At 44.9% G+C, this 22571-nt stretch overlaps 1 long non-coding RNA gene across 1 annotated transcript in view; it reads left to right on the forward strand.

Annotated features, from left to right (window-relative positions):
• Positions 1 to 22571, forward strand: part of LOC110192280 (uncharacterized) — a 47487-nt gene that overhangs the window by 20968 nt on the left and 3948 nt on the right. The window contains exons 2-5 of the long non-coding RNA XR_002320121.2: positions 6413 to 6508; positions 14203 to 14337; positions 16061 to 16162; positions 22366 to 22537. This is a non-coding gene — a long non-coding RNA (uncharacterized LOC110192280). The remainder of the gene's footprint in view (positions 1 to 6412; positions 6509 to 14202; positions 14338 to 16060; positions 16163 to 22365; positions 22538 to 22571) is intronic.

Genomic DNA, 22571 nt, shown 5'->3' on the forward strand with positions numbered 1-22571 from the left:
AAGTAATGAATCCTGGGAAGCGGTCATATGTATTTGAATTCACACTGGTGGAAGCTATAATGATGGGAAATATGGTCATTGGTTCCAGTCCAGTGTAAATACGGAGTGCAAATTCTAATAATGCAGCCACTTCTTGGGATTATACTTTTCGGGACCTGGCTATATTTACTTTAGAGTCCACCTAAACCAGGAGCTCTTAAACTTGAGACTGAAAAAATATTTTGATAATTGAATTTTTATGTAACTGTTTCCTTTGTCATTCTATGTGTTTATGCATTTAAAAACCTTCTTCTGAGTTGGGATCCATAAGCCTCCCTAGAGTGCCAAAATAGTCCATGACAAAGAAAAGAATCAGTCCCACAGATGTGGGAAATGAAGACTCAGAGAGGGGAAGAGACTTATCCAAGGTTACACAGTCAATTAGTGGCAGAGTTGATTGGAACTAATCATAGCTAGCATTTATCCAGAGCTATCAGGTTTGCAAAGCACTTTATAAATAGGACCTCATTTGATCTGTTATTATCCCCATTTTACAGATGAGAAGACTGAGGTAGACAGAAGTTGAGTGACTTGCCCCTGGTCACACAACTAATAAGTGTCTAAGGCAGGACTTGAACTCAGGTCTTCCAGACTCCAGGCCCAGCATTCTATCCACTGTGCCACCTAGCTGCACAGTACCTGACATAGAGTAGGTGCTTAATGAATATTTAGTGAATTTAGATAATAATAATAATAATAGGAACAGCTGCCTATAAGATTGTTGTCATTCAGTTATTTTTCAGTCATGTCCAACTCTTCATGACCCCATTTGGGGTTTTCTTGGCAAAGATCCTGGAACAGTTTGCCATTTCCTTCTCCAGTTCATTTTACAGATGAGGAAACTGAGGCTGACAAGGTTCAGTGACTTGCCCAGGGTCGCACAGCTAGTAAGTGTCTGGGGCCAGATTTGAACTCAAGAAGATGAGACTTCCAGGCCAGCACTCTGTGTGCTTCACCACCTAGTTGCACACTCTAAGATAGATGCTATTATTATTCCCATTTTACTGATTCAGAAACTGTGGGTCAGAAAGGTTGAGTGACTTGCCTAGGGTCATACAACTAATAAGTGGAATTCAAGGTGGCATTTGAGTCCAGGTCTTCCTGACTTGGAGTCTGGCATTCTGAATCCTTCTTGTATCTCTTTTAAATGAGGTATGAGTTTGTTTTTTTTAATTTGGGCATGAGCTCTTGCGTTTTATATTATGCAGACTAAAGCTTGTCTTCTATTTGATGATATGTTAGCCCACATGCTTGAATGTGTTCTGAGGATCCATTGCTTTTTCTAGTCTTCCTTAGATACAAACCAAATTCTGATATTCCCAGGGGAAGTCCTAAGTCGGAGTGCAAGCCAAAGAGATTTGTCTGAGAAGTCCCTAAGATTAGACCCAGTTTGTATAAACCCAGAACTTTGGTTCTACTCCCTTCTTATATAGTTTATGAGGTGGGGCAGAGAGGGGTTAGAGTGAGGACTTTGAGGGTTCATCCGAACAGCCTGAGTGAGAGGGTCATGCAGGAAAACATCTCTCTCCCTCCCCTACAGTGATTCATTTAGAGAGCCCAAGGGATTAGCATCAAGCTTGAGCTCCTGGAAACTTTGCCTGGTGATCGGGTACTATGGGGAGGTGGCCCAAACCTGACTCAACCTAGAAGCTCGTGAGAAAAAAAAGGGACAGCTGGAAGGGAAAACTTATTTCCTGGATGAGGCCATGACTTTATTTTCTTTTTCGACAATGGGTCTCTTGGCTGGTGTGAAGAGCAACGATTCTATGCCCTGTGATTGTACCAGCAGTCTCTGACCCTCTGGGAACTGCGCTGGGTAAATTCCAGTGGTGTCAGGGCCCTGAATGAGTGGCTGGGCTTGGCTGGGGGAGGAGGTGGGGCTGGGGTGGGGGGGCGAGAGTTTCTGCTGATTGGTGACATTCCTAGGATTGATAGCATTCCTCCTGATGCTGTTAGGGGATGGGTTAGGGGCAGAGCAGAGAGAGAGCTGGGGAGCTAGGAGAGGAAGCCAGAGATGGGTTATAATACTTAGGGGCTGGAATCCCAACCCTGAATAATACTAAATTTCACTGAATCTTTAAAAAATCTTTTTAGAGCCCTCAGAGGCATCCCAACACCTCCTCCTGCTGGGGTGAGCCACCCTTCTACAAGCCAGGCTAGATAGTGACTTTCCTGGTCCAGGATGTCAATGAAACATTTGGTGTCTTCTTAATCTTCTTGCCCTACTGGGGTCTCCTAGGCTTCTCTGATGTTCTTAAAATCTGTAATCCTCTGTTAACTTCTCTTCAGCTGAGCCTTGACTTTGTGAATACATTTGAGACAAGCCTCTGATTCATACAACTCTCCAATAATAAAATGCTGTAGAGGACTGATCTGAATAGTGCTGACTGCCCAGAGATGCCACAGGAGAGGGGCTTGGGAGGTGGAGAACAGAACTGTCCTGTTCCCCTCCTCTGATCAGCAATTTCCTTATTCTTCCAACTGGGTTCTGACCCGTATTATCAATGGCCTCCTTTGAGCCATGGGACCCGTCAGCTCATGGGTAGAGGACTTCACTCTTGCAATCACAAAACAACTTAACATGACGAGTTTTTTTTCAACACAACTCCAGCTTGGGAATCTGTTCTAGGATTTTTGGCATAGGCATTGGGGGCAAGGGGAAGAATTTGTATGAGAAGTCCTCAAGGTTAAACTCAGTTTATAGACACTCAGAACTTTGTTTCTAGAGAGTGGGCTAGAGGGCTATACAACCTGTGAACTCCAGACTCTATTCTTCTCCCTAGCTCAGGGCTTCTTAACTGTTTTGTGTGTGTGTGTGTGTGTGTGTGTCCTGGAGCCCTGGTAGCATTTTGGTAGAACCTATGGACCCTTTCTCAGAATCATGTTGGTAAATGTATTAAATAAAATACATTAGATTTCAAAGAAAACCACTTATATTGATGTAGTTATCATAATATATTTTTAAAGTTCACAAACCCCAAGTAAAAACCCTTGTGTCTAGGGGCAAGGCTCAGGAGTGCATAGAGAGCCAGCTTTGGGCTCAGGGAAACCTGGATATGACCTGGGCAAATCATTTAAACTCTCATTGTTCTGGGTAACTTATTTTTTAAAATAATATTTTATTTTTATCACCAATTACATGTAAGACAATTTTAACATTAATTTTTTTAAGTTTTAATTTGGGGGCAGCTAGGTGGTGTAGTGGATAATGCACCAGCCCTGGAATCAGGAGGACCTGAGTTCAAATTCGGCCCCAGACACTTGACACTTAATAGCTGTGTGACCCTGGGCAAGTCACTTAACCCTGATTGCCTTGACTAAAAAAATTTTTAATTTCCAAATTCTGTACTTCCCTCCCTCCCCCCCCACATGGTAAGTAATCTGATATAGGTTATACATGTAAAATCATATAAAACATATTTTCATGTTAGACATTTTGTGGAAGAAAATGGAAGGAAGGAAGAAAGAAAGAAAGAAGGAAAGGAAGGAAAAGAAAGAAGGAAAGAAAAGAGAAGGAAAAAAGCAAGAAAGAAGGAAGAAAGGAAAGAAAGAAAAAGAAGGAAAGAAAGAAAAAAGAAAGAAAGAAGAGAGAGAAAGAAAGAAAGAAAGAAAGAAAGAAAGAAAGAAAGAAAGGAAGGAAGGAAGGAAGGAAGGAAGGAAGGAAGGAAGGAAGGAAGGAAGGAAGGAAGGAAGGAAGGAAGGAAGGAAGGAAGGAAGAAAGAGAAAGAAAGAAAGACCTGGCTAACTTTCTAGGACTATAAATAATAAGAGGTGGTTGATTTGCATCCATGGAAGAAGTGTTAACACTGGAAGTTACCCAAAATCATGAAATCATATGTCTAGACTCCTCCCCTGCCCCCCAAGTTACCATCTTTGTCCATAATGGTGGTAGAGTGAGTTCAATAGAAATGAGCTTGCACAATAGAGAAAAGGCCATTGGGATTATACTGACTTTATTTGACCCACAAAGTGAATAATTCATGTGTGGAGAATTGGCTATATTTAGCATTCCCACCATTGTCTTCAAGCAGGTGACCAGCACATATTTGGTGCTCACTGTATACCAAATGCTGTGCTAGGTACTGGGGGTACAAAGATTAAAAAAAAAAAGAGGAAATAGTACCTGCCCTCAAGGAGCTTACATTCAGTCTATTCTTCCTAGCAGAAACAATAGAGCAAGACTGAAATCTCTTTATCAATAACATCTTTCATTTCTATGATAGTATAGATATTGTTTTCCCTCCCATCCATGCCATTGAAATAGGATAAAGGCAGGGAAAGGACTAGTCCTTTTCCTCATTTCACAGATGGAAAAACTGAGGTTCCTAGAGTAAGTGTTCTGTGCAAGGCCAAGGAGGAGTTGGCAGCGAAAACTCAGGTTTCTCCATTTAAATTCTCCTGCTGTCTCGCTACAGGGACTTGGTATATGAGCTCTCCACACCAGAGAGGGCAGATCATTGGATTGCCTGTCCTTGGCTGCTCCCCCCACCTTTCCAGATGGACGGGTAGAAACTAGAATGGATGGATGTAGAAATTACTCCTTGGGGCTGGGACTGGTTTTTGTTTTGTCTCTGTAACCCAGCACCCTAACACAGGGCTTAATAAATGCTGGTTGGCGAAAAAAAGCCCAGTTGAATGCAGTTTAATGATGATGTCCAAGTGTGGCCTCAGAGGAGAGATGAGAAAACGTGCCTCACTCCATTCCTTGTGTGTGTGGAGGGGTGGAAGTGGGGGAAGCAGTATGGACAGTCAGATGGGGGGCTGGAGGGGTAAGTTTGGGTGAATGGTTTCCCCTTCTCCTTTCCTTTTAGTTACAAAGGGTGACTCACTGGATAGGAGATGGAGAGGGAGGCATTTGGAAGTGGAGGTGATAGAAAGACCAGGGACAACAATTTCAAAATGTAATTGTAATTTTTAGTATTTATAATAAAATGATAATTTTAATGTAATTATAATTTTAAATGCTTGTTAGATTGGGATTGTTCCACTGATTCACTGGGTCAAGGGATTCCATTTGACAGATATGTTTTAAATGATGAGGGCAGAGTATATGCTAGGAGCAGTGATGGCTAAGGAGAAATAAGCCAGGGCCCTGCCTTCATGCAACTTATAGTCTTGGACAGAGGTTCTTAACATGGGATAGATTTTAGGGGGTCCATGTTCTTAATGTTTTGGTCACTGGATCCTTTCCTATGCAATCTAACATATTTTATTTTATGTTTTGAAACATGATTCTGAGAAGGGTCCGTAGGTTTTAACTGTGCCAAAGGGGTCTAGGATCTAGGACCACCCCCCAAATCTAGCATTTATATTGTGCTTTAAGGTTTGTAAAATGCTTTGCACACATAATCCTCTTTTCCTTTCCTCATCTGTCCCATTCCTGATATACTTTATACCATGCTACCTCAGGCATACCCTGCTGCTATCTCCCCTCGGTATTGTTTTCTCCCATTTGCTTGTATTTGTATCCCCTGCATTAGCACAATGCCTGGCACATTCTAAGAACTTAATCCCCTCTTTCCCTCCCTTCTTTCCTTCTTTCCTTCCTTCCTCATGCATGGGGTAGTGGACCAAGAATTGCCTTCACAGCCAGAAAGACTTGGATTCAATCTTTGCCTCTGTCACATATTGACTGTGTCACCTTGGGCAAGTCACAACCACTCAGTGCCCAGGGCAACTCTCCAAGACTGTAAGATGGAGAGCAGGTGCTAAACTATATAACTGGGAAGAACTTCCTTACTGGGAGTTCCCTTTATAGCAATAAAAATCATGGGTCTGGTAAAAAAAAATCTCTTTGGGGCAGAAAATAATCTTAGTGGCTTTTTCTGGATAGCCCAGTGGTGAGAGGTGTTGGGGATGGGTGATGTTTTCACTGGTGACCTGTTGCTTGTCACTGGGGGCTGGGTCTGCAGCTTGGAGGGGAGAGTGTATTTGAAAACGTTCTCTCCATGTCCACATGCCCGCTTCAGGAAGAGCTCAGCCTATGTTGCCAGATCTTCAAGGATTCCCGGACTTTAGGAAAGCCAGTCTGCCATCTTGGACAGTTGACTTTTCCCAGGCCTCAGTATCCTCTGCTTCCTCAGACCAACCTGCCAGCCCCCAACCTGTCTGGAGAGCCCTCAAAGGCAGCAAGAAAAATGAGGGACTTTCAGGGGCAGCTGTGTTTGATTAACTCAGTCATAATGCCCCTAAAAATCCTTATTGCTCTTGCAATGGTCTCCTGGCATCTCCATGGAGTAAGGGCAGTGGAGGAGGGACCCCTGGGATTTCTTGGGAATGAAGAAAGGAGTCTTTGGGACTCAACATGTATCACTCTGGCCCCAAATCAGAGCCAGAGAGAGAATTCATGAAAATACATCCATTTCTAAAACAGGTAATCTGTGCCTTCATTGTGGAGCATCCTCTAGGAGCGGGACAGCCATCTCCAAGAGAACCAGCTTAGGCTGCAACCTGTGGAAGAAGCTTCAGAGTAAGTGTTTATGCTGAAAGATCATGTAGACACTGCACAACTACACATAGCTGGTTATAGAGGGAGTGCATCCAGTTGGCTGGTTTTGGTTTTGATTATTGAAGGGGACAAATACTGCTGCAAAGGATTCCCCATAGACCATTTTGGACATTTTCAGGAGTGGAGTGGGGTGTGATGAGTACAGTGGAAAGAGCGCTGGTTCTGCAGTCAGAGGGCTTGGTTCAAATGCCAACTCTTTAATGCCTGTCTGACCTTGGAAAAGTCACTTATTCACCCTGGGCCTTGGTTTCCTCAAGGGAGCTCTTCTAGGTGACCCTTGAGGTCCCTTTAGATCTATGATCATACATTCCTATGCATGGTGGACTTTTCCAGAGGGGCCATGGAAATTCTGTATTTGTATTATATGTTGTATTATACATTTGTATGTTCATTGTACAAATTCTGTATTCTGCATTGTACTCTGATGGTTACCTTATCTGTAAAATACAGGGACTGTACTACCATGGAATGGGAGGGGGATTTCAAATCAGACCCCTCAGCTCTGATACATCTTACTCATAGGATGGTAGGCAAATCATTTCATTCCCCCGTTTCTGCATTTGCTCATCAGTAAAGGATTAAATAAGATCAGTGGCTCTCGATTTTTTTTTACCTCAAGGCTCTTTAAAATTATTAACCAATCACCAAAGAGCTTTTATGTTGATCATGTCTATTGATATTTTTATCATATTAGAAATTTAAATGTCTTAGTATTATTATGAAAATATTTTTGACCTCCTGTCCATATTTTAGACCTCCCCCAAACAGCCTAAGGTAGAGGTATCCAACTGAAATAGAAACAGATCCCTGTGGGGTCACATGTTAACTTAGAAAACTGCATGGCAGCCGTGATGTTGCATTCTTACTGATTTTGTTAAATATTTGCCAATTCCATTTTAATCTGTTTCTACTCTGGCTGTGTGTTTGGCCCCTCTGGTCTAGGGGATCCCCAGGGGTCCTGAGACCACACTGGATTGGGTGATCTCTAAGACTCCTTCTAGCTCTAAATCCTGTGATCCCATGAATTCTATGATTACGAGGATTTTCTGGGCTTGCTTCATGGGAACTCTCTATCTCTGCCATCCTGGTCTGTTGTTGGGATAAATCAGGTTCCTATGCCATTAATTGAAGTGTTTGTAGTTTTATTTTTTGTTTTCTGCTGAGAGGAAATTCATTCTATATTTCTTACATAGTTCTCAGTTTTTAGCTTGTTATATATGGCCACTGTTATCTGTGCCAGGGGCATATAACTCAGCTGAATTGGATTTAGAGTCCCTGGAGAATGGTCAAAATAAATTTTTTTTAATCCAGCCTGTAACTTCCAGTTACAGATAACTGGCAGGTAACTTCCATTGTGGAAGTGCCCTCCACCAATGGGGATCAGCAACTCATCTGTAACTTCACAGATCATAGGCTTGGAGCTGGAAGGGAAAGTTAGAGGTCACCTAGCCTTACTACCTTATTTTAAAAATGAAGAAACTAAAGCCCAGAGATACATCACACAGGTGGTAAGTAACGGAGGCAGAATTCCAAATCCAGGTGTGATGATTTCAAAACTAGCACTCTTCCTTAGAAAGATCCCTGAGAAATTGAGACTTTTATGGTCACACAGCAAATGTATCAGGGATGAGGCCTGAACACAGCTCTTCCCGTCTCCACGCTCAGCCACCTCTTCTCTGTGCTTCTTTTAAAATTCAGTAAAAGGGAAGAAAATAAAAGAAATTTACATAATAATGTTATATTTAAAAGGAATAGCAAATTGTACATAATAGATTTGCAGTTTCATGCACAATCATCTTTTTTTCATTATACTATGTTATGGAAATGTTTGTTTTATTCCATAAATTAAATAAAAATTTAAAGATACAATAAATTCAAAAAACAGGAACCAAACCATTCTCTCCTCCCTCCAAAAACATAAAAAAAGAAAAGAACAAAAGAAAAATATACACACCAAAACCTTAAGCCCAAATAACTATTCCCAAGATGTGCGAATGAGAAAAAAGCATTGCCACCTTGCCCAGCAGGGCAAGACATTTCCCAGAGACAGACAGAAGCAGGACTCTGCCTGTTCTATCTACGCAGCTTCTCTCTGTCGACCTCAAATGGCAACAGGGAAATTCATCCGCCAGGTATTTCGGGGATACTGTTTCATCTTGTCTAATGTTCCGAGCCGCCAGTTCTCATTCTCTCATCATCTGGAAAAAATGGCCATGTGCTCTGTAGGTTCCAGAGGCTCTGAGCTTGCCCATCACCCATCAGAGGTGGCGGGAGGCATCATCGCCTTCTGGGGTTGTCGACCTCCTCCTTCCCCGAAAACGCCTGCAGTCAGCTGACTGTTCTCTTGCTCACTCTCACAGAGTGGGTCTTCAAGAAGTAGCCTCTATCTACTGCCCTGTCTAGGCTCAGGCTTCCAAAGGGAAACGTGAACTTGCCTGGTATTTGTGCATCCATTTACACAGGGTGGGAGCAGGACAGGGAGAGGGTTCTGGTGGGCTCTGAGAACCAGTTGTAGGATTTTCAATGGGAGTGTTTATATCGTGGAAAAAGCAAATGCTGCCAATCAGGGCTTGGTTCTTGTTTTGTGAATTACTTAGACTCAAGAAAACGATGGATAAAATGTTAGTAATGCACACTAAACTTAGAAGCCTGTCGTTTGTACATTTCCTCCCCTCAGGAAGCTGGTTGGCTGTTAAGCATTTACCAACTCGCTCCTAGGTGGGAAAGTGGTGGTGGCTCACACCGTATGTAAAAGTATATAAAATTATTATCACATCCTGTGAGGGAATAGAAGATTGTGCATACACCCAGGATGTGGCATAAACTTTAATTAGTTTCTCCCTTCTATCTTCTCTGTTTCTCTATCTTTGCCTCTTTCCTTTGCGCCCTCTTCGTCCTTACTCTATGCCCTCCTCCCTTCCCTTCCTCCCCCTTTGCCCTCTGCCTCCTCTCCCTCCCTCGCTCTTCTTTGCTCTCCCCCTTTACACCCTCCCCTTTTTAGCCCTCCTCCTTCACCTTCTGTCTCCTAGCTTCCACCTCTTCCCCCCACCCCTTCTAATCCCCCATCCTCTTTTCACCTTTTCCTTCCCTGTCCTCCCCTCTTTCCCCCTCTTCCTCTTTCCTCTCCTCTTCTTCCTCCTCCCTCTCTTTGTCCTCCCCTTCCTCTCTTCTCCTTCTTCTCCTTCCCTCTCTTTACCCCTCCCTCTCTTCCTCCTCCCTCTCTTTCCCCCTCCTCCCTTTTTCCCTCTTCTCGTCTATTCCCCTTCCTTCTCTCTTTGCCCTCCCCTCCCCCTTCTCTCTCTTCCTCCTCCCTCTCTTTGCCTCCTCCTCCTTCCCCTCCTCCCTTCCCCCTCTCCCTCTTCCCCCCCCCCGCCCCTTTACCACCTCTCTTTACATGGTCTTGTCTCTTTCTGCCTTCTAATCTCATTCCCTGCTCCCGTTTCTGTTTGTCCTTTATCTCTGCCTGTCTCATGCCCATTTATCCTTTCTCTTCTCACTTTACTTTCCTTCTCTTGTTTCAACTCAAGTCATCCTCATCCATCCAATGTCTCTCTTAACCCTCAACTCCTTCACCCATTCTCCCTTCTCCCTCAAATGCTCTTTTCTCAGCCTCCCTCCCCCTATGCCCATCCACAAAGCGATGCAGCAAACACAATTAGTTTTTTAAAGTGATAAAATATAAAAATAAATAAATGGATGTTCATGAGATATAGTAGAAAGACACTGGCTCTGTGTGTCAGAGGCCCCAGGTTCGAATCTTGTCTCTGTCATTTCACTAATCTGTGTGATTGGGCAAATCACTGAATGCCCTTGGGCCTCAGTTTCCTCATCTGTAAAAAGGAAAGGTTTGGACTAGAGAGCCTCTGAGGCCATTTCTTGCTTAACCCTATGGTGTCTTGACCTTGGGCAAGGCATTTTAATTCTCTGGACCTTACATTCTTCATCTGTAAAACAAAGGGATTGGATGCCATGACCTCTAGAATCCCTTCCAGCCAGTGGTATGCTGGTAAATGTTTAACAACCGACTCTGGGGAGGGGGGAATGCATGCAGAATGTATGCAGAATACACTTAATCTGCATTTTTAACATTGTACATCACTCTCTTAAGTCCAGACAATCAACAAAACAATACATTAAGCCCTGATCAGTAGCATTTGCTGATTTCCAAGGTAAGAATGTTCACGCTGAAGATTTAACATCCATCTCTCACAAGCCGCTTTGAGCTGGCTTCAGCTAGCTCTAGGATGCTAGAGTCCATAAATCTGTTATTATTTGATGCCACATCGGGCCAGGACGTGGCTTGCTCTGGATTTGGACACCTGGGTGAATGAAGCTTAGCTTTACTGTGTTCCTAAGAGCACTTAACCAATGACTCTCATCTATGACCTGGTATAGATAATGCAGATGACACGTCTCTTTGATATGCAGAGGTGACATTATTAATGGCAGACCTGCCTTTGGGGACATGATGGACATGGTTCTAGGGCTGCTGCGCCAGCTTTCAGAATCATTCCAGGGGCTGTCCTAGCCTTGGAAGCCAGCCTCCTTCTTCACCCCCAAGAGATGTTCCCTTCTTCCTCTTCTCTGATTAGGAAGGCTGTCAGTAGCCATCTACCCTGGCCCAGCCAAGAGCCGCTGACCAGGCTGCATGCCAGCACAGTGAGCTAACCAATGCATTGTCCCCTCCAGGAAGTGTCACGGCCCAAGCAGGGTGCAGGTGGGGGGGGGAGTGAAGGGGGCGGTGCTGGAGGGGAAGGCATTTCCCTGTTAGGCTCCTGCCCTGGCTACTCTGCAGATTGGGAAGATAAACCAGCCTTAGGGGTGGAAGATCACAGCTCTCCTCATGACTTCGTGGCTGCTCTCCAGGCCCACGGGCTTCTGCAGGGAGGGGCCCCAATAGCTCAGACCCAATCCCTCTCTGGCTTGGCATCATGCCTTCTCACCTCACCCTGGCCAGCCTGTTCCAGCCCTGAATACCAGCGGCCAAAAACCCTTGCAGATTCTTTTTTTTTTAGCTTGAATTAAAAAAAGCATTCTGAACTAAACACCAAACAAATTTCTAAAACCATTTCCATACACACGGCAGACTTTTTTTGTGTGTGTGCGCATAAAAAGAGCATTCTATATGAAATGTGAATCTCCATTTCATACCATTTACTTTTTAAAAAATCTGCTAAACAGACTATTTTCAAAACTGTCCTGCTTGTTTTTTCATTACGATTGCTAATCTTCTGACCCCTCAGTTTCCTCTGCCCCCGTTAGAAAACTGAAAGAAAGAAAAAAACGTCCCTTGTGACAAATAGTCAAACGAAAAATGTGGCAGCCATGTCCAAAACTATGCCTCTTTCTGCATCTTGTATCCATCACCTCTCTATCAGGAGCTGGCTAACAGTCTTCATCACAGGTTGTCTGCAGACATGGTTGGTCATTTGCAGATTGATTTTCCAGAACTTTCTCCTTTTCTCCTAATGGCGGCTGTCTGCTAAAAGCCTCCCGGCCCCACCCATCCCTTCTGAACCATTTACAAAGACAGCCTTGGGGGCAGCTGGGTGGTGAAGTAGATAGAGCACCGACCCTGGAGTCAGGAGCACCCGAATTCAAATCCAGTCTCAGACACTGACAAGCTGTGTGACTCTGGGCAAGTCACTTAACCCTGAGCTATAACTATATGGACTGGGGATCACTTCTATCTTCCACTCAGAATTATAAGATAATAGATTCAGACCTAGAAGGGACCTGAGAGGGCATGGGGCCCAAAGTCCTTGTTTTATAGATGAAGAGACGGAGGCCCAGATTGATCAAGTGTCTTGTTCGAGGTCAAAAGACCATCAGTCTAGTGTGGGAAGGGACTTGGGAAGCTGACTAGTTTGCCCTCCTCCATTCACAGATGAGACCACTGAGGCCCAGGATGGACAAGTAATTTGCCCAATGTTTCACAAGTAGCAATTCTCAGAGGCACGATTTGAACTTAAGTCGTCTGATTGCAGAGTCAACAATGTTTCCACTGTGCCATACTGTCCATAAGAATTCAATTAAAAAGAAATAAAAGCTGAAGAGCTTATTTAAAGAGGAGAAAATGATAATTTCATGGCAATTTAGGGTTTACAAGGCATCTTACCCACAACCCTGTGAGACAGGTAATCCATATGTTATTATCCCCAGCTGTCATACACCAGGTAAGCAGGAAAGGTAGGATTTAAACCCAAATCTCTGCCAACTCCAGTCCTATTTTCACTGTATCATGTGAAGGTTTGGGTGTCAAAGCCGAAAGCACTACCCAGAGAAGAACCTCTTCCCCTTGTTTTCTTCAATGCTTCTTCCTTTTTTTTTTCCCCAGGAGGCAAACAGGGTTAAGTGACTTGCCCAGGGTCACACAGCTAGTGTCTGAGGCCAGATTTGAACTCAGGTCCTCCAGACTCCAGGGCTGGTTCAGTGGCCTATCCATTGTACCACCTAGCTGCCCCCTTCCTTCTTTCTGGAGCCTAAATGGAGAGTGACTTTCTCTCTGCTCTCAGCCATTTCACCATCTAATATCTGTCCCTTTCCCACCACTGCCCCCTTCCTGCCTTAGACCCTTTGCCTTCCTCTGGGCTACAGATAGCCCAGTTCACATTTACATTCTGGTCTTCTAGTGGGGAAGGGCTTGTTTTAGCTGCAGCATGACAAGTAGAAACACAGTCCCCACTGAGGCGTTCCCCAGATGAAGGCCAGCGAAGTCAAGATGGGGCAAAGTGTCCAATCTCCTGGCAACCAGGCAGTGCCGTGGGCAGCCCACAGGCCATTTGGCTCGGCTGGACTAGGGCGTGGGATTAGCCTTATCGCTGTGTTTTGTTCTTTGTATCTAACCAGCAAAAGTAGGACATATGTCATCACATCGAACCAGCCTCTAGCCCCAAACGGATTTGAATTCCAGCCCTGGGTAGGAGGCTGGCCCCGATGACTTCTCTGGTTCCACCAAATAATGTTGTGGATGTTAAAGACAGGGAAGAAACATTGTACCTACTGGATGGGGGGAAGAGGAACCTGTAGGTGAGCTGGAGAAGAGCTGTGCGGATTCCGGCAATGATTTTTATGGGGAGAAAAGGCATGAAAGAAGAGGCTTCGTCAGTGCATCCTAAGGGTCATGCAGCCCTTCCATCTGCCTGACAGCTGAAGCCTTCAGTATGGATTGCCTTCCCTTATTAGAATATGAGCTCTTTGAGAGCCTCACTGCTTTCCTGTTCTGTGTGTATCCTCAGTGCTTAGCACGGTGCTTTGCACATTCATAAATGCTTCATTCATTCATAGAATTGTTGACAAATTTGGACCCAAAGCAGACCTGAGAAACATACACCTTATTCCCGTCATTGCAAAAGTCAGTGGAGACTATGGGTGTGGAATATTACAAATATCATCCAACATGGTTTACGTGTTGGCTGGTTTTGCTGAACTGCTTTCTCTTTCTCTTTTGATGTTTTTTTCATTAAATTTTATTTTTTTCAATCAATGAACAATTTTCCTTGCAACCACCCCCCTGCCTCCTTTCCTTTAAACTTTGTTGCAAGGGAGGCTTGCTGGGGAGGTGAGAAGAGAGGTGTGTATTTGGAAATGAAAACAAGGCATTAATAAAAGTTACGTGAAGAATGAAGAGTAATGGCGGTTCCCCTCTCTTCAAGGTTTCCAAGTACAACGGTCTTTTGAGTGGGACCAAAAGAAGGGTCACATAATACTAAAGATATTTGTGATGGTCAAGACTTCAGGACGCTGGTCCATCTGGTGACCAATGATGACTTTGGAGGCCTGATGGTGAGGTGGGTGTCCCGTGTCTCTGCAGGAATATGGGAGACTGTGAGGCGTCTATTGTTCGACAAGGCCAACATATTCTATTGAGGGGGTGGGGGAAGTCACTGGGAAATAGCGGTGTGTCAAAGAGCTTCGATGAAGCATTTAAAACAAGAACAACAAAAACGGCACTGGCTTTGGGATGAGGCTTCGGACCTGGGTTCAAATCTGCCCATGACATTTGCTCTCTGTGTGACCACGGGCACGTGACTTACTCCTCCTTGGCCTCACCTTTGTGCTGTTGTTACTCAGTTGTCTCAGTCATGTCTGACTCTTTGTGAGCCCATCTGGGGTTTTCTAGGGGAAGGTCCTGGAGTGGTTTGCCATTTCCTTCTCCAGAGATGAGAAAATGGAGGCAAACAGGGTTGAGTGACTTGCCCAGGGTCACACAGCTAGTAAGTGTCTTAGGCCAGATTTGAACTCAGGAAGGCTCATCTTCCTGAGTTCAGGCCTGGTGCTCTATGCACTATGGCACCGCCTAGCTGCCCTGGCCTCAGTTTATCCATCCGTAAAATGAGAGATTAGACTGGCTAGTCTCTGAGGTCACCTCATATCTACACCCAGGAACCCATGAAAAGACAACGTATGATTGACTAGGAAGGGGGAGTCTGAGGAGCACCAGCAAGGCTGAAGTGGGGATCTCGCCATAGCTGCTGTCCTTAGCTTAATGGTCACATTTGGGGCATCTCCACTATTTCTTCAGAGTTAGAAGGGACCCCAGAGTTGTCTGGTACAGCCCCTTCATTTTTCCAAGGGTGTAACTCATTTCCAGGCTGACAACCTCAGCCAGGCCTCAGTACTATCCATGATGACGAGCCCTATTTAGAGACAGCAAGGTGGCACTCTGGCCAGCTAGGTGGTTACTGACTGTGTGCCCTGGGCAAGTCACCCTCTGTGGCTCAGTGTTCTTATCTGTGAAATGAGGGGTTTGGTCTTAATGGCCTCTAAGGTCCTCTACACTTCTAAATCTAGGACCCTATGAGTCCCTGGTGGGTGAGTGGGTGGGACTAACCTCCTCAATGGCTTGGCATCTGGCAAATTTAATCATAAAATCTCGTAGCTGGAAGGGACCTCACAAGCCATCTCATTTAGGGATTCTTAACCTGGGAACCTTGAACTTTCTTCTTATAAAGTATTTTATATCTCTATTTTAATGTAATTGGTTTCCTTTGGAATCCTGTGTGTTTTGTTTTATGCATTTAAAAACGTGATTATGGGAAGGATTTCAAAGGCTTCACCAGACTTGTCTGCCCAAGGGGTCCAGGACACAAAAAAAGCTTCATCTAGAATTCTCGACCTAGCCCAACCCATGTCTAAGCAGGGACGCCTCTCACACATCCTTAACAGTCATCCAGCTTCTGCTAGGAAATCACCAGCGGTTGGCCTTCAAGCCAAGAAGACTTGTGTTCAAGTCTCACCTCAGAAACATGCTGACTGTGTGAATCTGGGCAAAGTACTTCTCAGTGTTCTAGGCACCTCTTTGAGACTCCAAGGGGCAGAGAAGGTGTTCACCTGTACTGGTGGAGGGAGTTTCCTCACCTGGGAATTCCCTATGTCACTGACCTGTCTGTGATGTCAATGGAATTACAGGCCCGATCCCTAGGATTTTTTCTTCTTCTCTTATCAAGCCCCAAATCTGTCTATCTGCTACACATTTCCATTCCTATTAACTGACCTTCCTGGGCCCCGCAGGACAAGTCTACACCCAAGGAATGAGATGCAGATCTGGGAGCATATAGAAAAAAGAGATTATGCCTACATGCAGAAAAAGGACCACTTGTATGGAAGAGTTCAGTAAGTACTTGGGGCACAATGACAGTAATGATGTTGAATTATTGCATGTCATCTATTCCCTTTTGTGTTTTAATTAAAGTTAGATTCAACAATTGTTATAATTATATACAAACACTGTAATTATAGTTAGAGGTTTTGGGCAGTGGTCAGAAGTTGGGACTTTCCATTCATAATAAAAGATCCAGACACGGAAGGGATTTCAGAGGTCATCTAGTGAAATATTCTCATTTTACAGATGAGGAAACTGAGGCCTAGAGAGGTAGAGTGACTTACCCAAGGTCACACTGCTAGTAAGTGGGTCATGGGACCATGGGAGGGACTTCAGAGTCATCTAGTCTAATGCCTTTCATTTTATATATCAGAAAACTGAGGCTCCAACACACTGGGTTTAAGACTTTGGGCAGAAAGGAGAGAGAAAGTGAGGAGGAGGGAGGGGAGGACCCCCCCAAGGTCAGGCAGGTCTCCTCAGAATCCCCTCTTTGTGCTGTGCTCCTCCCAACCTTTGTGACTTTATTATTGCTGCCTGGAATGTCCTTAATTTGGAATCTAAGACCTTTAAGGGCAGCTAGGTGGCGCAGTGCATAAAGTGCCAGGTCCGAGTTCAAATGCAGCCTCAGTTACTTACTAGCTGTGTGACCCTGGGCCAGTCACTTCACCCTGTTTGCCTCAGTTTCCTCATCTGTCAAATGAGCTGGAGAAGGAAATGGCAAACCAGTCCAGTTTCTCTGCCAAGAAAACCTCAAATGGGGTCACGAAGAGTTGGACGTGCCCAAATGACAATAACAGGAAGACCTTTGCAGGACCTGTGTCTAGTCCAATCCAGGGGAGCAGGCATCTACCTTACACACAAGTGATTCTTTTCCCTCTACCTCAAGACTTCCAGTGATGGGGAATTTACAGGAGCAGATGACTCTAATTTTGGGGTGGGGGAATTTCCATTAGATTGAGTCCAAACCAAATCTTTCTTCAAATTCCACTATTCCTCTGAATTCTGCCTTCTGGAACTATATCAGTGCAAAGTGAGGTCAACTGAATCAATCTCTGCCTCACTGGGGAATTGTAGACACGTTATTTCACCTCCTTGGACCTTGGTTCCCTCCCATCTAAAATGAGTGCTTTGGGTCAGGTAATCTCCCAAGTTCCCTTCTGGCTCTGACGTTTCAGAGTCGTCATCTATGACCAATCACCCACTTCTGCCCAATGGCCTGGGTTCATCAGAGCCCTCCCTTACTGCAGAAAGGATAGCGAGGGGGAGGTGACAGATGTGTGAACAGGGTAGCTACAGCCGACCAGAGAGAAACAAGCGCCCCCTTAAAAGTCCATGCCCTGAGAATAGAGATGGACTTGTTCCCATCACAGATAGGTCAGCCACAGCTCCAAGGGCACACTGGCTGCAGCAGAGGTCTTGCCCCTGAGGCAAGGAACACCCTTTCTTCCCTGGCTGTGGGTCCCAGGTACAGCCAAACATAGGAGGAAGGTCTGTCAAGACGGAAAATGCCCCATCCACATCCAGAGAAAGGACTATGGAATCTGAATGCAGATTGAAGCATGCTATTTGCTCTTTTTTTGTCTTCTGTTTTGTTTTGGTTCTTCTAATTCTTCTTTACAACATGACCAATGTGAAAATGTATTTAATAGAAATATATATGTGGAGCCTACATCAGCTTGCACACCATCTTGGGGAGGGAGGGGAAGAAAATTTAAAACTCAAAAGCTTCTGGAAGTGATTGTTGAAAACTAAAAATAAATCAATAAACAAAAAAAAGGAAGGAAGGTCTAAAGAAAATGAGTTTAAAAGGAACCAGGTGAACTGAATGCTGGGAAATTATTATGACCAGGTTTGGTGTCAAAGAAGAGATATGAGAAGGTACCTTCCTACCTTCTTTGCAGAGCTGAGGGATTATGGGTATTCCATGCTTGGAACTCACTCCCTTCTTCTGCCTCAGTCAGAGCTCTTCCTTTAAGATGCTCAGGCGCCGCCTTCTGCATGAAGATCTGAGCTCTCTCAATCTGCAGTGTCCTCCCTCCCCAACTCCCTCATACTTACCTCTCTTATCTATGTATTTTTGTAAGTAGCCACTTTAATGATGCACACACACATATGTAGATGTTTTTGTTGTCTCCCCCCCCCCATTAGAATGTAAACTCCTTGAGAGTAGGAATTGTTCCAGTGTTTGGTACCTCTGTCTCCAGCAGCAAACACAGCTTCTGGTCCAAATTACTGTTTTCAGTCATCTTCTAGTCATGTCTGACTCTCCATGACCCCATTTGGGGTTTTCTTGACAAATTATGGACTTAATAAATAGTTGTCAATTGATTGACTTATGAATGAGGGACAACAAATGTTGATTTTTTAGTTGTATGACATAGCATGGCTGAAATGGACTTTCTTGATCTTTTTTTAATCTTTTCTTACAAAGGATGACCTTTTGGGAGGTAGAGGGGGAAGGTTATACTTGGAAATGTAGGTTTAAAAAGATGTTATTAATAAAATGAAGAGCGTAGCAAAGATGTGTGAGCCTATCCTTAACTCACTGACTCTAAAAGTCAGATTTTGTGCATATTCTATTGCCAGCAGGATGGGAAAGAGGTGTTAATTTGATGTGCAGCAAAGACATTGAACATGCTGTATTAACAGCATATCCTAAAAAATTTTTAAATAAAATGATAAAAATTATTGATAAAAGGCTAACTGAAATTTTAAAAAATTAACTAAGCTATGAGAATGAAATATTTGGATAAATGTGAAAAACTCATCTCACGTCATGAGAGTGGCTCACGCCTTCTGGCCCACTCTGATAGGATTGTTACAGTTGGTTTGGGAGAGAATGGGGGGAAGGGAGAGCTGGGGCATGCTCAGAAAGGAGAGCTGAGTTTGGGAAGCCCACCTGGTAGTGCCCTGGTCTCTAAGAAAGGCTCCTGTGGCTGGGCTCCTTGGCTGCCAACAGGATGAGTGACGTGGCCACCAGTTCAGGGGGGCTTGGATTAGGGACGCTGTTTTATTTGTGTCTCGATGAGCTAAATGACCTGGACATTGTAATCTAAGGAGAGCTCATTCTCTCCCAGCACAAGTGCACAGCCCGATGCCCTTCCTGGGAGCAGCAGGCTGGACAGAGGGGCACCAGGCGGGACTTTGGCATTCCAGGCACATCTCTGAGCTCATCAGGGTGGCTGGCTGCTGGCAGGTACAAGAAAGCTCGTAGGAGCTGGCGTGAAACAAAATGCATCTCAGAGACACGGTGCTCAGTCATATTTATAATGAGACTGGCATGTACTCATGCCAAGGCTCGGTCTGAGACCACCCAGTTTGAGGCCTCCTCTGTGGCTATAAATCACGATCTCTGTCTGAGACCTCTCCCCAGCTCCCAGGCCAGGGACTAGGTCAATATTGACTCGCCCCAGTTTTACTGAGGAAATTGTCTAGATGACCATGAGACAAGGACCAGGGGTCAAGGAACTTAGTTTCTAGCCCTGGCTGCACCCAACGAGTCCCATTGGCCAGGCCCTTTCATCGGCCTGTGACTCATTTCCTTCCACCAAAAAAGGAAGACACTGAAGTGGTGTCACAAAGAGTCACAGACACTGAACATGATAGTGGGGTCTCTCAGTCCCCTTCCAATCCCAATGTCCTGTGATCGCTCTAGTCATTCTGTGATGACTCAGGAAAAAGAACCACTCGCTGGGGGCCAAGGGCCCTGACCCAAGGTCTCCCATCTCCTCTGACTCTTTATTTCTCCCTTGCCTCTGGGTACTTGCTGCATGTGTGACCTTGGGCAAGTCAATGAGCTTTCCTGAGCCTCTCATATGTAAAAGGAGAGAGTTGGCTTAGATGGGCCATGTGGTCTTTTCCAGCTCTGAATCCTGTTATGACTCTGTGGAAATTCAACATGCTGAGATTCAATCATGTCTGACAGCCGAGTAGGGGGGATGAAGGAGGCAGGAGGGGAGAGAAAGGGGTAGGGGAAGAGGAGGAAGGGAGGGAGAGAGAGAGACAGACAGAGACTGAGAGAGAAAGGCAGAAGGGGAGAGAGACAGAGGGAGGGAGAGAGAAAGGTGAAAGACAGACAGATACAGAGAGAGAAGAGCGGGGATAGAGAGACAGAGAGAGAGAGGAGGGGGAGGAGAGATAGACAGAAAGAGAGGGGAAAGAGACAGAGAAAGACAGAAGAGAGAGAGGACACAGACAGAAAGGAGAGAGGGGAGAGACAGAGAAAGACAGAGAAGAGAGCCAGAGAGGAGAGAGAGACAGATGGAGAGAAAGCCAGAGATAGAGGTGGGGAGAGACAGAGAGATGGAGAAAGACAGAGGGAAGAGAGAGACAGAAAGGGGAGAGACAGAGAGATATAGAGATGGGGAGAGAGACAGAGAAAGATGGAGAGAAGAGAGAGAGAGTGAGAGGAGGGGTTGGAGGGAGAGGCAGAGACACAGAGACAGAGAGAGAGAGAGAGAGAAACTTTTTGCCCCTAGAATACAAACAACTCTGTCTGCAAACATGGCTTGTTTTTTTTTAAAAGTCAGAAAGAGGCTGTGGTCTCCAAGCACACTGCGGTTGAGTTCAGGTGATCTGCCCTTAGAATGTAAGGAGCCTGGAGCTGCTCTGTCCTGCTCCAAAATTCCTGGCTGTCCCTCTGGGGCATGGAGACACTTGGGCTCAATGGCAGTAGCATATGTCTGGGAACTGATAGCTGCCGCACAGCTGTAAATCTTCTCCTGAGAGTTTGTCATGGGGTCTGACCGTTTGAATCCCATCGGATGGAAACCTCTGCCATCAGCCTTTTCAGTGAGGTCCTGGGAAGGAGGTGGGCCCCTGCCCAGCCCCTCTTGCCCTCTACCAACTCCCCTTTTTCTCATAGAATCACAGAACGTCAGAGATCAAGGGGCCTTGGAATGTAGAACGTTAGAGATGGAAGGGACCCCAGAGTAGAGATTATGGAGCAGGCAGGGCAGAGGGGATGGGCATCCTAAGAGGCCATATTCTAATAGACAGTTCGTTGTAGCGGTTACAGTGTAGTCTTCAGGCGGAGCCTGAAGACCCTAACCTTTCCATATCACAAAGTATAGAAATCAAGGAAATGGGTTCTTGGTTTATGTTATGTTTGTCTTCCTAAAGGAGGTACTCATTAACTGTGAGTGTGTTAAATGCAAACTAACTTCCCTGTGTGAGAAGGTGAAAAGATCCAAGGAATGTTTCTATATGCTCCCATTTATCAGAGAAGATAAAGGATTCCTAGAGAGGTAGAAGAAATAACCCATGAAGGAAGCCTGGAAGAAAAAGATTTGGGGAAGTTGGAGGGGAATATAAACCAAGTGGAAGAATGCAATACATGGGAGGAAAGGAAGAGGAGACAGAACCAGTAGACCTAACACAGAAAGAACAGGCCTCTTGCTTTCAAGGGTAGTTCTGGGCTGAGAGTATCCTGTTCAACAAACAATTCAATACAACAAAGGTGCATCGGACATTTGCTGTAGAAAAGGCCCTGTGCTGGATACTGAAGACACAAAGATAAAACTGAACGCAATACATGCCTTCAAAGAGCTTAAATTCCATGGGTACTAACAGATGAGTGAATGAAAGCATTGATGAGACAAAAGAGCCATGAGGGAATCTGTCCTTGACCCAAGCAAGGAGAGATACAGGAATGGGGTGGTTCTCTGCTCAGTAGACCCAACGTGGCCATTTGTGAGGTATACTTGTCTTTTATTCACTCAACAATCATTAAGAACTCTCTTTTTGTCTAGGATTGCTGTTTGTCCTTCGTTCTGCTGAAGGGTGGAAGAGTCAGAGTTTAGATAAGAAAGGCTATTTCAGAGTCCTTCACGAGGCTTATTGTCTAATGTTCATGGAGGATTTGAAGCGGAGGGCATAAAGTGGCCCAGTGCGCAGAGTGCTGGACCCATAGTCAAGAAGATCTGAGTTCAAATCCTGACTCAAACACTTATTGGCTGTGTGACCAGGGATGAGTCACTTGCCCTTTCTAAGCCTCAGTTTCCCCATCTATAAAATGGAGCACCTACCTTGAAGGGTAGTTATGAGGATCAAATGAAATGACTTATATAAAGTGCTTTGCAAAGCTACAAACCCAAGTCACCATTTACAACACAAAATGCTCGCAGAATGTCAGGGTTGAAGGAAACCTCAGTGGCCAACCCATACCTGAAAAAGAATGCTCTCTCCAGCGTACCCAATAACTATTCTCTTTCAGCCTATGAGAAGACACTCATACCTGCAGAGCCTTCTATTTGACCTTTGGACAGCTCCCAATATTGGGAAGTCATTCTTCAGACCAAGCCAGAATTTGCTTCTTTGCAATGCTGACCCCTCCCTCCTGCCTTCCGGAGCCAAAAGGAATAGAGCAATTACATGCCTTTTTCCAGGTAACAGCACTTTAAATACTTAGAATTAGAGAAT

The sequence above is a fragment of the Phascolarctos cinereus genome, unplaced genomic scaffold, assembly GCF_003287225.1.
Source record: "Phascolarctos cinereus isolate Bilbo 61053 unplaced genomic scaffold, phaCin_HiC Scaffold_5;HRSCAF=322, whole genome shotgun sequence".
Taxonomy (NCBI): domain Eukaryota; kingdom Metazoa; phylum Chordata; class Mammalia; order Diprotodontia; family Phascolarctidae; genus Phascolarctos; species Phascolarctos cinereus.